Below are 15,531 nucleotides of genomic sequence, written 5' to 3'. Positions count from 1 at the left end.
GAGATGAAGATGATGGATGGTGATGTTGCTGGGCTGAATATGGCTTACTTTGTCCAGCTTGATGCGGTTGGAAATGGTTGTTGGTTGGTTGGCTAGAGCTTTGATGTTGTGCATTTCCTCCCCACCTTAAGTTAGGATGGTTCCTCTAGCCTGGATTATATCTATTTGAAGATAAATCCCAGCTTTGTTGTTGCTGCGGCTGCTGAAAAGGAAATTTATTAGTATAAATATTAGCAGTATAAGCTTGATGGTTACCTTCCGAAGATTTAGTTTCTTGCAATGTGGGGCAACTATCAGTGAAGTGATCCGTAGATGAACAAATCTCACAAAGCATGGCTGGAATGGATGGAGGTGGAGGTGTATATGCAGCAGAATTTTTTTGGATGGATGCCAATTGTTTTACCATAGAAGCCAACTCATCTAGCTTATGCTCCAGCTTGTTTGAATCTGAAGTTTGAATATCATTAACACTCCTGGACATAATGGAATTTTGCCTTGTAGCAAACTGTTGAGAGTCAACTGCTATATTCTCAATGAGGTTTCTAGCGGCTGCGGGAGTCTTGTCAACTAGGGCTCCCCCACTAGCTGCGTCGATCATGCTCCTATCCATTGGGTGTAAGCCTTCATAGAAGTATTGGATTAGGAGCTAGTCACTTATCTGATGATGGGGGCAGCTAGCACAAAGTCTCTTGAAACGCTCCCAATATTCATACAAACTTTCCCTCTCCAGCTGCCTAATACCACATATTTCCTTTCTTATTGAGGCAGCCCTTGAGGCAGGGAAAATTTTTTCCAGGAACAATCTCTTGAGGGTGTCCCAACTTATAATAGAGCCAGGTGGAAGATAATACAACTAGTCTTTAGCCAAATCCATAAGAGAAAATGGAAAAGCCTTTAATTTCACATGCTCTTCAGGCACACCTTGTGGTCTTATTGTAGAGCAAACAATATAAAATTCTTTGAGGTGTTTATGTGGATCTTCTTCACCTGCAAGACCATGAAATTTAGGCAAAAGATGGATTAGGCCAGTTTTAAGAACAAAAGGGGCATCCACATCCGGGTATTGGATACATAAAGTCTGGTAGGTCACGTTCGGTGCAGCAAGCTCCTTAAGTGTCAAGTCATTTTCTGTCATTTCTAAAGGTTTAGAATTTAAAGAATGCAAAGATGAATATATGGAAGATGGAGAAGATGGTTCCTCAGTATGTGCAGAGTTTTGTCTATTAAGGTTCCTAAGATTCCTATGGAATGTCCTATCAATTTCAGTATCTGGAGGATATAAATCTCCTGGATTTAATCTGGTCATTCGTTAGGAATTGTCTATGGAAAATTGAAAAGAAGTAAACTAATGAAGCAGTAAAAATGCAGAAAAATTCATATGACAATTATGTAGAAAAACTAACATCTAAGTGCAGTAAAATAAAGTATTAACACCAAACAGCAGAAACAGAAAGAAATTGCAAACTAGGGAATGAAAATAGACAACACACAAACACAAATTCTACAGAATTATGTAGCAGAAACAGGGTAATTGCAGCAAATGAAAATACAGTGTGGTAAACTAAAATGCAGAAATCAGAATTCAAACAATATGCAGAAAACAGCAATTGGTTCTACCTAAATGCAAAATATCTTTACTTACCTATGAAACTACAACTACACTAAAGTATTCACAATGCAGAAAACGAAAATGAAAAAAGAGCAAATAACATGTTTATGAAAAATCAACACCAATGTTCCCCGGCAACGGCGCCAATTTGATAAAGCGTGTTTTTGTGTTTAAAAGATTTGTCGCAAATCCTCATCAAAATTTAAACAATTTAATGTAGTACTAGGGTTACCCTAGATTGTCTTCTGTGAACATTGGCTATTAATCTTCATTAAACATGTTGAAGGCATTAATTGAACAAGCAATTAAAATGGGGGGTTTTGTAGTTTCAAATCAAAATAAAGAGTAACAAACAAATGAGTTTAATTAATTCAAATAGTAGAAAGCAGCAATCCTTAGTTCATCCACAAAGATTCTATCCTCATTCCACTCAAGATTTAACATTCATCCTCTCTCCCATGAATTAGGTTAATTTAACAAGCGAAAATCAACCTTATGGTCCCAACGAAATTACACAATTTGTTAGGCTCTAATCTCTCATCCCAAAGTTACGCAACCTTAGAATTAAATCTAGGATTAAGCAATCCCTAATTTAGAATCTCCTTAAACGAATTAGGGTTAATTAAGCAATACCTCCCTCATTCACCATTAATTCAATTCAAGAGACAAGGAAGAAGTAATTCATGAGAAGAAAGGAATTATATTATCATTAAATTCAAGGAACTCAAGAATCTATGTGAACTTACTAAGGATTACACAAAATTTAGCCCTCCATGAAAATGGGGGTCAAAAATGCAGTTGAGAAATGCAGAAAATTCATTAACATTAATGTAAAAGCAAGAGAAATGAGAAACCAAACCCTAGGTTAGACCCTTGGCTGTCACCCAAGGTTGCCCTAAGCTCTAGAAATTATCCTAAATTTAGTAAAGAAGAGAAAAGGTTCAAAAAACGTAAGAACTCCCTACCCTAATTTGATAAAAATCTATTTATACTAAAGCTGGCGCCCTCCAAAGTAGTTACTCTCATTCTTTCATAGTAAACACGCGCAACATCAGTTGGGTTTTGCCTCTCTGGAGTGATTACTATGAATATTCATAGTAATCACGCACAGCACTGGCACATTTTGGACTCTCTGGAGTTGTCACTATGAATTTTGATAGTAACTACGCGCAACACCTTCAATTCTGCATGCTCTGGAGTGACTACTATGAATATTCATAGTAACCACGCGTAGGTTTAATGGATTCTGGGTTGCTGTAGTTGTCACTTTAAGCTTTAAAAGTGATCATTTTGGTCCCTTTGCTGGAAATGGCTTGCTGTAGTTGTCACTATCAATTTTGAAAGTAGTTACTTTCACCTCAAATTCCTCAAAATTCAATAATTCTTCAAAATAAGCTTGGGGATTCCTGCTACATTATTCAAATGATCAAAACATGTAAATAAACTATATAAATCAATGTAAATTAACTAAAAACTAAGAAACCTATATTATTTAGCCTAATTGGAATATTCATCTTATTTACACTATCTAAGTCTATTCTTTTCTATAAAAAGTAATAAATGATACATAAAAATTTAGTAAAATATGGATTCATCAATATTAATCCTTTCAAACTTAGTAATAGATTTTTATATACATTTAGTTCAGTTCAAGACTGTAACAGTTTAATCAATAGTTCATAAAGTTTATTAGAGTTTTACACTAGCATTATTTGTATTTAATCAGAGGTATTCATCTTTCTCAAAATAAGAGAAAGGGATATTTCATACATAATACATATGTATAATTACTTAGTGAATTCATCTTTCTTAAAATAAGAGAAAGGGATATTGTCTACACAATACATTCTGTATAATTACTTAGTGAGGTGCAGCATACAGAGAATAGTAAAATACTTAATAAATCATTCTTTTGTGTTAGGAATAATTATGCAACAAAATGTTGTGTAGTGTTTCTTTTCATGCAAAATGACATTTTCTTCTCTTTGATGCACAACTGGTCATGCAGCAAATGCAAAATGGGGAAGTATACAAAATAATGTTTCTTTTAATCCAAATCCCTTATATGGTAGAGGTGTATAATGCAAATTTTTGCGAAGTGTAAAGTAACACTTTCTTTAATGTAATATTATGTAGTAGAGGTGTCGAATAACATTTATTGATTCAAAACTAGCCATGCAGCATAATTTTTGAAGTATAACATGCAAGATACGATTTATTCTTTTGATGTAAATATACTTATTTAGTAGAGTGCAAGATACAGGATACAGAAAAATTGTAAGAGTGTGTCACTCTTAATTGCAAAATTGGTTTTATAGTTGCTAAATTGGTTGTATAGCAAGATATAAAAGTAACATGCAAATTGCAGAATGTTTTTCTTGATGCAAAAAGTAACTATGCAATAGATGTGGAATAGAATAGAACTTAAGGTAACTCGTTATACTTCTTTTGGTCTAGTAGTTTAGTTCGTAGTTGTGGAATACAATAGAATGCAAGGTAGCCTCTGTGTTTAGGATTAGTGTGTATAGGTCTCATATTGTCTCGCCCCCTTTTTCCTCGAGTCCATAGCTTTAACATCTTACTAAGCCTAAATTCATTATCTAAGTTATTAGCTAATTTTCCCATATACTAGTTTAATCCCTAAGTTTTTCTTCATGGTCTTTCCCTTGGTTGTCTCCCTGGTCAATGTATTTTTAGTTTATTTTGAGGCATTTCCCTAATGATAATAGTTTTAATGCACTATTTAATTTAAGGTTGCGTTCTTTGCTGACCTGTATACTTACTTTCCTTTACTACCTGGATGCTGAAATTCTCGGGAGAATAAGGCTGAGTATAGTTAATAAAATGACTAGTTCAATATACTTGGACCACATCCCCACACCAAATTTATTATTCATTGTATATAGAGGGAAACACTGATACAGACACATAATTTACATACTTTCATCAAGTCTTTTACTTTTATTTCATATAGAAGTAAACCGACACTCACATAGTCTACATACACACATTAAAGTCAATTTCCATCTTATATAGGAGTAAGACACATTTGTGTTTCAAATACATCCAATATATTGCAAGAAATTCAATGTACATCCACTGAACACACATAGACTTGTATTGGTGGTAGATAAAGGCAAAAGTTGGTATTCTCTAATATTATACATTAAGACTCATAATGTAGAGGTAAAAACCAACATAAGCACCTTATGCAAGAACAAATATATATATATATATATATATATATATATATATATATATATATAGTGCGACTTGTCAGATATATTTGGTCATACGAGATTTCTCCGTTTTTCCTCCGATTGAGATATCCTCTCTTTCACTACCAAAAAAGAATGATTGAATCATTAAAAATTTGGAGCGTAAAGTGTAATGAAGTGCAATTCGATCGATTATATATATATATGTAAAAGTACCTCGATACTTGATTTAGTATTTCCTTGATGTAAAATTTAAATTTGTATATAATCACACCTAAATTCACTACTTAGTCACTTGAGTCATTAACTCAATATTTATTTTATATAGAGATTTTAATAACACTTGCACCTTATATACATTTACGTCAGTATTCAACAAGTTAACACATTTTCATATATTCTTATACCTATACTGGTTTTAAAATTAACTTGATGCAGAGACAGGATTAGTAGTTAGTAATTATACTAATTTTGTTCAGAAACCCTTTTCACATGCAGAAAAGCGTTACATATATATATATATATATATATATATATATATATATATATATATATATTCTACATACACATATATTGGTATATTTAACATGGTAAATGTCTCCAACAGAAGGTGTGACAACATACACACCACATATATGTCTCGAGTTTCTTTCCTACACGGGTATATGCAAATGAAAAAATTAATTTATACACTGAACAGATACTGGACTTAGAATTTATGATGCACAGAAAAATTATATGCTTAATTTCTTTCCTGACTTGATTATCCATGACGTGTAGAGGTAGTGATCCACATATATTCATTTCATCTATTTCAAATCGTTATTTGTTACATGCAATGACAGAATTAGGGTGCATATGCTACCTGCATTCACTAAATCCATAATTTGTCCTACATTAAGGTCAGATCAGTACATGTATATATATATATATAGGGGCAGGATCTTCTTACACTGGTATAAGTCTAAAAATTCTTAGAACCAATCTGAACCTTTCATTTAAGGTACATCTAGCGAATTATAATTTATTACTTCACTGGCCGTTAGATGTAAGTTAAATGAAAGGTTCAAATTAGGTGTAAGAGTTTTTAAACTTACACTGGTATAAGAAGATCCTTCCCCTCCCCCCCCCACACACACATATATATATATAAATATATATATATATATATATATATATATATATATACTCGATCTGAGTTACATCTAACGGGTTATAATTTATTACTTTACTGACCAATGGATATAAGTTAAATGAAAGGCTTAGATCTAGTGTAAGAGTTTTAGACTTACACCAGTATAAGAAAATCCTCCTACCCCATATATATATTTTGCCTAAGAAAATCTAGACTCGTGTTTATCATACATAGCTCTCATTTTTTCTTACTTTGGGATATAACATCCTTATTTTTAATTAACATAATAATAGTAAAAAAAAAATCAAAATCATCAAAATAGGAGAGATCCTGAATAACAAAGGTTTAAATCAGAAAACTTGAATAATAAAACATTAGTCTTTAAAACTGGTAAATAAACATCAAATATTGTAGTCATAATTTTCTTCATAATATACAACATATATTTGTATTTCAAATACACATAAAGTTATCAAAATACATTAAGATCATTCATTTACATTTACATTTACAAGTACTCAAAATACTAATGGTCCTAATGCGCAGCCTAACCACCTTTTAACCAAGTGGCACTAGTCATTCTCGTGCCAATCTTCTATCATCGCTAGGTCTTCAGTAGTCAACTCGTCATCCGAGCCAAGATACTGATCACCCAGGTCTGCAGTGACCTGAACATCTGTAATATGCTCGATCATCCATCGTGATGGTACTCTAGACTGATCGTGGTCATGGTACGTAACAAGATACGTTACTGCTGTAGGGGTTCTCTCAACACCAGAAAAGATATAAATACAGAGTGTGTGATGGATTCTATATACAGACAAATCAAAAGGGATACAAAAGGCTAGCTTCAATTCCATCATCACTACCTCACTAGGCACCTCACTATCATGTACAAGAATTCTAAAGGAAGTAAATCTCTAATACTCGCCAAAAACATCATTTACTATATTTACTTCTGAAATGTCTACTATTCTAATTCCTTCCCTGGGTGTCGTCATCTGGGTTCCCTGAAATGGTTATATAAGGATGAGTCTCCACTTTCATTGCCAAGCATACACACTCAGAGAATTCAATAATACAAGTCAAACATTCAACATGCATCATATAACTAATTCAATTATGCATTCAAATTATGTTTCTCTATTTATTCTCTCATTACTTATTTCTAAACTCAGTACCATTCTTATTTTCACTGTCCCTGGGATCCCTTGAGGTCTTCTTTAGCATAGATAGTTGCTGGATAGCCACAACTACATGGATACAACGTGTGTCGACCCGACCCCTTTTAGCAAAAATGTAGTCAGGAGTATAGGTCAAGAAACAAGCGTGAGGCCTATGTTGTCCCTACTCTCATTTGTATTGCACAATTCAAGAGGAACATCCACCACCCTCATTTCTCCAAGACTTCTCAGTCTTCTCCATCTTCCACACTCCCAATGTGCCTCTGAACTATCTATGCTTGTCCTTTTCTTATCCATTCTGATTTCCTTTCTCTTTCTCTTTTATATCTTATCGTTCTAGGCCTCTTTCTATTTCATTATTTCACTATCTGTTACTTTTTCATTGTCGAGGGTTATTCCTCTCAGGCTCAGTACATCATACACACGCTCAGATTCAAACATATCATACTCATCATATATCAATTTCAAACATCACAAAGCATGTTTTAAACACATCAATCACATGTTATCAATCAAAACATACTCATTTCAAGCATTTTCACCCATAAATACAATAGTTCCTAGCAATGAAATAGAGTTCTCCTTACCGTGAGACGAAGTTTTAAAAGAGGTTTTGTGAAGGGTTCTGAGTGAAAGGACCAAGATCTTCCTAGATATCACAAAAGAGAACATTTTCAAAAGGAGAAACTTAGAAAACACCCAAAAAAAGAAAATAAAGCTCCAAGAACTTACTTGGAGTTGATTGATGAAGTTCCTAAGCTTGGATTTGTAAGAAAGTTGAGGTTTTGGAGAGATTTTTTAAGAAGAGAGGGTTAGGGGTCGAGAGGGTTAGGGGTCGAGAGAACAAGAGAGAGCTCGAAACTTGGATTGTAATCCAAGTTTTCTAACTTGGAAACCCTTAAATACCCCTAGACTCGCGATATTCTCGCTATAGCGAGAAATTTTCGCTACAGCGAGACTTTTTCTTGCTATAGCGAAAAAATTAGACAAAATTGTACTTTGCTGTCTGTCATTCTAGCTACAGCGAGAGCTCCTCGCTATAGTAAGAGAATCCTTGCTACAATGAGAAGATCCTTGCTATAGCGAAAAATCCTACAACTCATATCTAAAACTCTCCTAATTTCAAGCAACATGCATTATCAACTCACATTAAGTATGAAATTAATAATTAATAAAGTAGGAATGTTACATGGGACGTTTAAATTATTCCTTTTGACGTTATCGATTTTAAACTAATACACTCCACACATTGTTAATATTCATATACCAGACTCTTTCTTTGTAACATGCAGAGCCTAGATCAGTATAACAAATATGTTACGTAGAGTTGCAGTTAAAACACACATGATCATTACTTATATTTAAAGGAAAAATCAAAGTTTGATAGATTTTGATTAATAATGGACTCCCTCTTACATTGGCGTCAGAACTTTGTGGAAAAGTTGAGCTAGGTGATGACGTTGGTTGTCCAATGGCTGAACTCTGAGTAGATTTTTGGTTCCTCTTTTTAAGTGGTTGAAATGGAAGTTGAATAAAGGAAGTTGAGAACTTTCAAATTGTGAAGTGAAACTGAATGTGGAGTGACAAAGAGAGGTACGTTTGTGCATTTTGAGGACCTTAGTGGAGGGATGCATGCAGAGCTAGTTAGCTATTATTATCAGGGGTTTTGGAAGCTTTGGTTCATAAAAGTTGGACAGCCTTGGTGATGTCTTTCTTTCTTTACTTTTTTGAACCTTAAAGGGGATAGGTTAACAAGATGGATGGAAGAAAATATATTTATGGCGAAGAGGAAGGTTGAGATACAACAGTTAGTGTGATGGGAACATAGGAAGAAATCAAGCAGAGTGTATCCTTACTTATACCCATAGGAAGACGTGAATCCAGCTGCTAGATTTGGTGAATAATAGGTGAGTTCTAAAATGCTACACGTGCATAGTAGAAACAAATGATAGATTCAAGATGCATTAATTACTAAATTTCTTTTATTCCTTTTCTTTATTAGTATTATTAAATATACAAATTACTAACTATACCATTTAATATCATGGGTATTCTTGAAATAAAATTTATATTTATGAAAAACATAACTGAATTAATTACTTTCCTTGGTCCTAGTAATTTAGTCTTTGTTTCTTATAAAAAGAACTGAAAGTAGTACTACTTTAATGTTCTTGTTTGTTTTCGGTGAAAGAGTAGTGTAACATTTGTTGTCAATGAGAAGATTGTTAGTGAAAATTTATGAATATCTATAGAGAAAAATAGGAATAAAAATTTTGTTATTTTTTAGCTTTAAGAATAAGTATAAAATCCTGATGTATTAACGTAAGTAATATTAATGTGTTATAAAATGAACGTAAAATTATAAGGAAGAATATAGAGAGGAAGAGAGAATCTCAATTTTATTTCACATATCTTCAATACAAATGAGACACTTATTTATAAGTCTAAATCTATAACCGAAGAATCGTATCTCTTTGAATGATAATTAAATAAAAATAGTTACAAAATCGTAAGTTACAAAGAATAAAGAGGAGTTATGAATATGGACATTCACTTATATAATAAATCATAACACTCCCCCTTGAATGTCTATTATTTGAGAATATGTTTCATAACATCTAACTAGGAAAAACCCAATGGGATAAAAGCCTAAGAAAAATATAATATTATTTAATATGCTATTACATGCTACCTCATTAAAAACCTTGCCAGGAAAACCCAATGGAAAAAACCATAGCTAAGGAAAAAAGAGTGTAGAGTGTATTTAATTCTCCCCCTCATGTGGATAATCATTTTGAAGATGATGAAGTCCAATCTTGTAAACTAGTTGTTCAAAAGTTTTACTTGAAAGTGACTTTATGAAAATATCTGCTAGATTCTTACATGAACTAACTTGTTGAATATTTATATTACCTTTCTTTTGAAGATCATGGGTAAAAAAGAATTTTGAAGAAATATGAGTTATTCTATCTAATTTAACGTACCCTTCTTTCAATTGAGTAATTCATGCAACATTATTTTCACATATAATTGTTGGGATCATTTTTCCTAAAGATAAACCACAAGTTTCTTGCACATGTTGAATCATAGATCTTAATCAAACACATTCTCGACTTGCCTCATGTAATGCTAAAATTTCTACATGATTAGATAATGTAGCCGTTATAGTTTGTTTCATAGATCGCCATGAAATGGTTGTATCACCACATGTAAATAAATAACCTGTTTGTAATCTACCATTATGTGGGTAAGACAAAAAAACTCGTGTCTGTATAACCAATCAACTTATATTTGGATTTGTTTGGGTAAAATAAACCCATATACATTATACCTTTAAGGTAACGAAATATATGTTATGTTTAACTCCATTCCAATGTCTTCTTGTAGGTGAAGAACTATACCTTGCTAATAAGTTAACAGCAAATGATATATTAGGTCGTGTTTGACAAGCAAGATACATTAGTGTTCCAATTGCACTAAGATAAGGTACTTCAGGACCTAGTAGTTCTTCATCCTACTCCTGGAGTTTGAAAGGATCTTTGTTTACATCTAGTGACCTTACAACCATTAGAGTACACAAGGGATGTGATTTATCCATACTTTTAACACTTTTGAAGTATAAGTTTCTTGATGCATAAAAATTCCATTCTTTACATATTCAAGTGACAAAACTTTGTCCTTCCAAAATCCTTCATTTCAAATTCTTTCTTTAAGCAATTTACTGTTTTTGAAATCTCTTCAGGAGTTCTAATGATATTTAAATCATCAACATAAACAGTAATTATTACAAATTCATTATAAGATCTTTTTATAAAAATGCATGGATAAATAGGGTCATTTTTATATCCTTCCTTCAACAAATATTCGCTAAGGTGATTATACCACATGTCCAGATTGTTTCAATCTATAAAGTGATTTATTCAACTTGATTGAATAACCTTCTCTAGAATTTGAATTGTATGCATCTGATAAATTAAAACCTTCAGGAAGTTTCATATAAATGTCATTATCAAGTGAGCCATACAAATAGGCTGTAACAACATCCATTAATCGCAAATCAAGTCTTTCATTTGCTGCTAAATTAACCAAGTATTAAAAAGTATTTGCATCCACTACAAGTGAATATGTTTGTTCAAAATCAATATCAAGTCTTTGCAAAAAATCTTAGGTAATAGGTTATGCTTTATATCTCACAATTTCACCTTTTTCATTTCATTTTTGCACAAAAACCCATTTATATCCAACTGGCTTTACATCTTCAGGTGTATGAACTATAGGTTCAAAAACTTGATGCTTTGTAAGCGACTTTAATTCTTCCTCAATTGCAGCTTTCCATTTTTTTCAGTCACTTCTTTGTCTACACTCATTGACTGATTTTGGTTCATTATCATGTATATCAGTTGTCACATCTAATGCTACATTAAATAAAAAAATATCATCAACATTAACTTCATTTCGGTTCTATTGTATTCTATTCATGACTTAATTTATTGAGATCTCTTTATTTTCATCATTTTCAGGTACCTATGTTTCTTCGGGAACTAAAATATTAATTATGTCTTATGACTTTTCTGAAGTCTTTACATCCTCATTTTGGTCACTTTGATTCTTAGTTCCTTTTCTTTTTCGAAGATTTTTATCTTTGGAACCAAAAGGTCTACCACGCTTCATATGTGATTCAGATTGATTTGCAACATTAGATTGTCCAATCGGAACATTGATTTTGATTGGAGCATTAGATTGTCCAATCGGAACATTGATTTTGATTTAGTCACTATTTTTGGATTCGTAAACACATTTGATAGGTGGTTGGCTAAACCTTGCAAATGAATTATCATTTGAACTTCCAGTTCATACTGTTTTGTTCGATGATAAAGATGAGATAAAGATAATTCATTCCAACTTATCTCATTTTCCAAATGTTTATTTTCTCCTCCTAAGGTAGGAAAAAATGATTCATCAAAATGACAATCAACAAATCGAGCAGTGAATAAATCCCTTGTCATTGGCTCAAGGTACTTTATTGTAGATAAAGATTCATAGCCAACATATATTCCTAACCTTCTTTGAGGACCATCTTAATGCGTTGTGGTGGAACAATAAGAACATACATTGCACATCCATAAATTCTAAGATGAGAAATATTTGGTTATTAACCAGAAACTAATTGCAAAGGGGATAACATATGATAACTTGTTGGTCTTATGCGAATAAATGTTGCAACATGCAAGATTGCATATCCCCAAGTAGAAATTGGAAGTTTTGATCTCATTAGTAATGGTCTTACAATTAATTTTGGACGCTTGATCAATGATTCAGCAAGTCCATTTTGAGTATGTACATGTGCTATAGGATGCTCAATATCAATCCCAATAGACATACAATAATCATTAAAAGCTCAAGATGTAAATTCACCAACATTATCAAGGCATATTTTCTTAATTGAATAATTAGAAAACTGAGCTCTTAAACGAATTATTTGTGTAAGTAATCTCGCAAACGCCTGGTTGCAAGTTGACAACAAAAAACATGTGACCATCTCGTTGATGCATCACTTAAAACCATAAAATATCTAAATGGTTGACATGATAGGTGTATTGGTCCACAAATATCACCTTGTATACGTTCTAAGAATATGATAGATTCATTTCCAATTTTAGCTGGTGATGGTCGACTAATTAGTTTTCCTTGGGAATAAGCAACACATGAGAAATTATTTGATTGAAGAATCTGTTGGCTCTTCAATGAATGTTCACATGAATTTTCAATTATTTTTTGCATCATGATCGATCTAAGATGGCCTAAACGTTCATGCCAAATAAAAAAATTATCATGATTTGTAAACTTCCGGTCTACAATAATGTGTGTTTCAATTATATTTATGTGTGTAATATAAACCAAAAGAAAAAGAAGGTAATTTTTCTAACACACATTTTTTATTTGAGATAATTTCTGTGATATATATGTATTCTTCTCTTCCTTCATTTGTTGTTTCAACATGGTATCCATTTTTGCGGATATCTTTGAAACTTAATAAGTTTCTTTGAGACTTAGTAGAGTATAATGCACTAACAATGTGTAATTTTGTTCCACCAGGCAATAATATATTAGTTCTACCGAAGCCTTCAATAATCTTTGTACTACTAGATATATTACTCACATTAGCTTGTTGCATCACTAAATGAGATTTTTTTTTTAAATTTTTGAGAATTGTATGAGTTGTTGCATTATCCACAAGACATATGTCTTCATTGTTGGTGTCGTCCATATGTCTTCATAGCAAAAAATAAAAACAAAAACAAAAATAATAAATAAATAAATTAAATACCAAAAATGGTAAAAAATTATTATTATTTATTTACACTGACTATATTGAAATTTAATTTAAATAACAACTATATCAATAAAAGAACAACTATAACTTATTTTAACCATAATAATAATAATTATTATTATTTAATTTTTTTTACATATATAGAGAGAAGAAAAAAAAATACATCAAACATAAATTAACATACAACAAAAAAAAAACATAATAACTCAATAATAGTAATAATAACTTATTTTTTGACACTTCCATCACCAATGAGATGGTCAATTTTTTCCATCTGAATCAGCAAAAAAAATCAGCAACATCTAAGTGAGTAACGTCTATATATCAAAAATAGAATCATTGTCATCTTCACAAATAAAGATCAATAAGATGCTTTGGTGTACGACAAATACGTGACCAATGACCTTTGCTTCCACAATGATAGCGTATGTCTTTCATATTTTTGCTACTTTGAATAGCTTTACCTGTAACGCCCCAAATTTTGGTAATATTAATTATTGTTATTTATATAAATCTAAATGCATATATATGTGTATAAGCGTGAAAAAGATGTTGAAAATTTGCATTGGATGTGTGATGATGGTATTTTGTGTGTAATGAGTATGAATATATGTACATATATGTATGTTATGGATGAGTGTATATATATGTGTGTGTATGCATGACTGGATAGGGCTGAAAATAGGCTAAGTGCCTAAGTGCAGGCGTAACACTGGGTTGTTCTCGCTGCAACGAGAGGGCCCTAGAAGGAAGGACCTGAACTGTCGCCTTCTCGCTGTAACGAGAGACATCTCGCTGTAGCGACAGAGCGACAGTTTGGGGTGCATTTCTGGGTGCAGTCTCGCTATACCGAGAGGGCCTCGTTGTAGCGAGATTCTGCAGAAACCAGAGTGCAGTTTTCTCTGGTTTTTTTTTTTGTTGTAGCGAGAGAGCGTGTCACTGCAGCGAGGTCTATCTCGCTGTAGCGAGAGTGTCGCGACCAGAAAAGAATTTAAAGGGGGTTAGGGTTCAAGGAGAGTTATTTCTCCCTCTCCCTTCGATCCTCTCATGTCCAAAGCCCTTTTCCACTGATTAAATTACCTCCAAAGCCGTTTGGGAGCTTGATTAAAGGTTGAATCTGTGTGGGGAATGCTTGGAGGTGAGTTTTAATAGTTAGGTTTCAATTTTTCATCCCCTTTCTCTGTTTTTGTGGGTTCCATGGGTTCTTATCGAGTTTCTCCATGTGTTTAGGACGAAATCCGTGAAGAGGAGCGCTTTTTGGTAGATTTAGCGTGTGGGACATTAATCCGAGGTAAGGGGGGACTCCACCCTACTCCTTTATGTGTGATTTGCTGATATTTTGTGTGATATTGTGATGTGGCTGAGTAGAGGGTAGAAAATTGTTGAGATATGTGATGTGGGCACTTGTGCCATTTATACATGTGTGTATATCTGAATGAACATTGTGAAAATGTGGGCCCGAGGGCCGTGTAACATTAATGGAAATAGGCTAGGGGCCATGTGGCATGAATGAATTGTGGGCTATGTGCTGTGTGTACTGTGAAAATGAAAATATGGGCCTAGTGCCGTATAGTTGAACAAATATAGGCTTAGTGTCGTGTACTATTAAATGTGGGCTATGTGCCGTATATTGAAATGTGTGTGACTGGGGCGTAGTAGTGCTGTTGTAATGTGCTATGAATGATTCAGTGATACATTGGGGATGTGGGAGATGAGGGCAGTAGAAATATCTTGGGGAAGAGAGAGTGGTGGTGACACCGACTGCGGAATGAGTGTACCACGAGCCACACATTCTCTTCCTGACTAGACCTCCGACTACTTACTATCTTTGTTGAGCGACCCGTGACTTCCCACATGGTATCCGTGAGGCAGGGGTAATCGACGACCATTCATGGTGTAAATCTGTGATTACAGTACTATAGTGAGTGTGGCTGGTATGCGTATGCATGGATTTGTGTTTTGTACTTATAGATGTGAAGTGTTGCCTGTGATTGTGTTTGTTGAATGTATTGGGAAGGTTCTGGAGGTGAGACTCTATGTTGACTGTGTGT

At 33.2% G+C, this 15,531-nt stretch overlaps 1 non-coding gene across 1 annotated transcript; it reads left to right on the top strand.

Annotated features, from left to right (window-relative positions):
- The first annotated feature begins 656 nt into the window (after window positions 1-656).
- Window positions 657-761, top strand: LOC113848622. Its single transcript, XR_003501886.1, has one exon. It is a non-coding gene; the product is annotated as a small nucleolar RNA R71 (small nucleolar RNA).
- The last annotated feature ends 14,770 nt before the right edge of the window (window positions 762-15,531 follow it).

Source organism: Abrus precatorius, unplaced genomic scaffold (assembly GCF_003935025.1).
Source record: "Abrus precatorius isolate BTA unplaced genomic scaffold, Abrus_2018 Scaffold8, whole genome shotgun sequence".
NCBI classification, from domain to species: Eukaryota; Viridiplantae; Streptophyta; class Magnoliopsida; order Fabales; family Fabaceae; genus Abrus; species Abrus precatorius.
The sequence above is the reverse complement of the archived record's forward strand: the minus strand, read 5'-3'. Positions and strand labels throughout refer to the sequence as shown.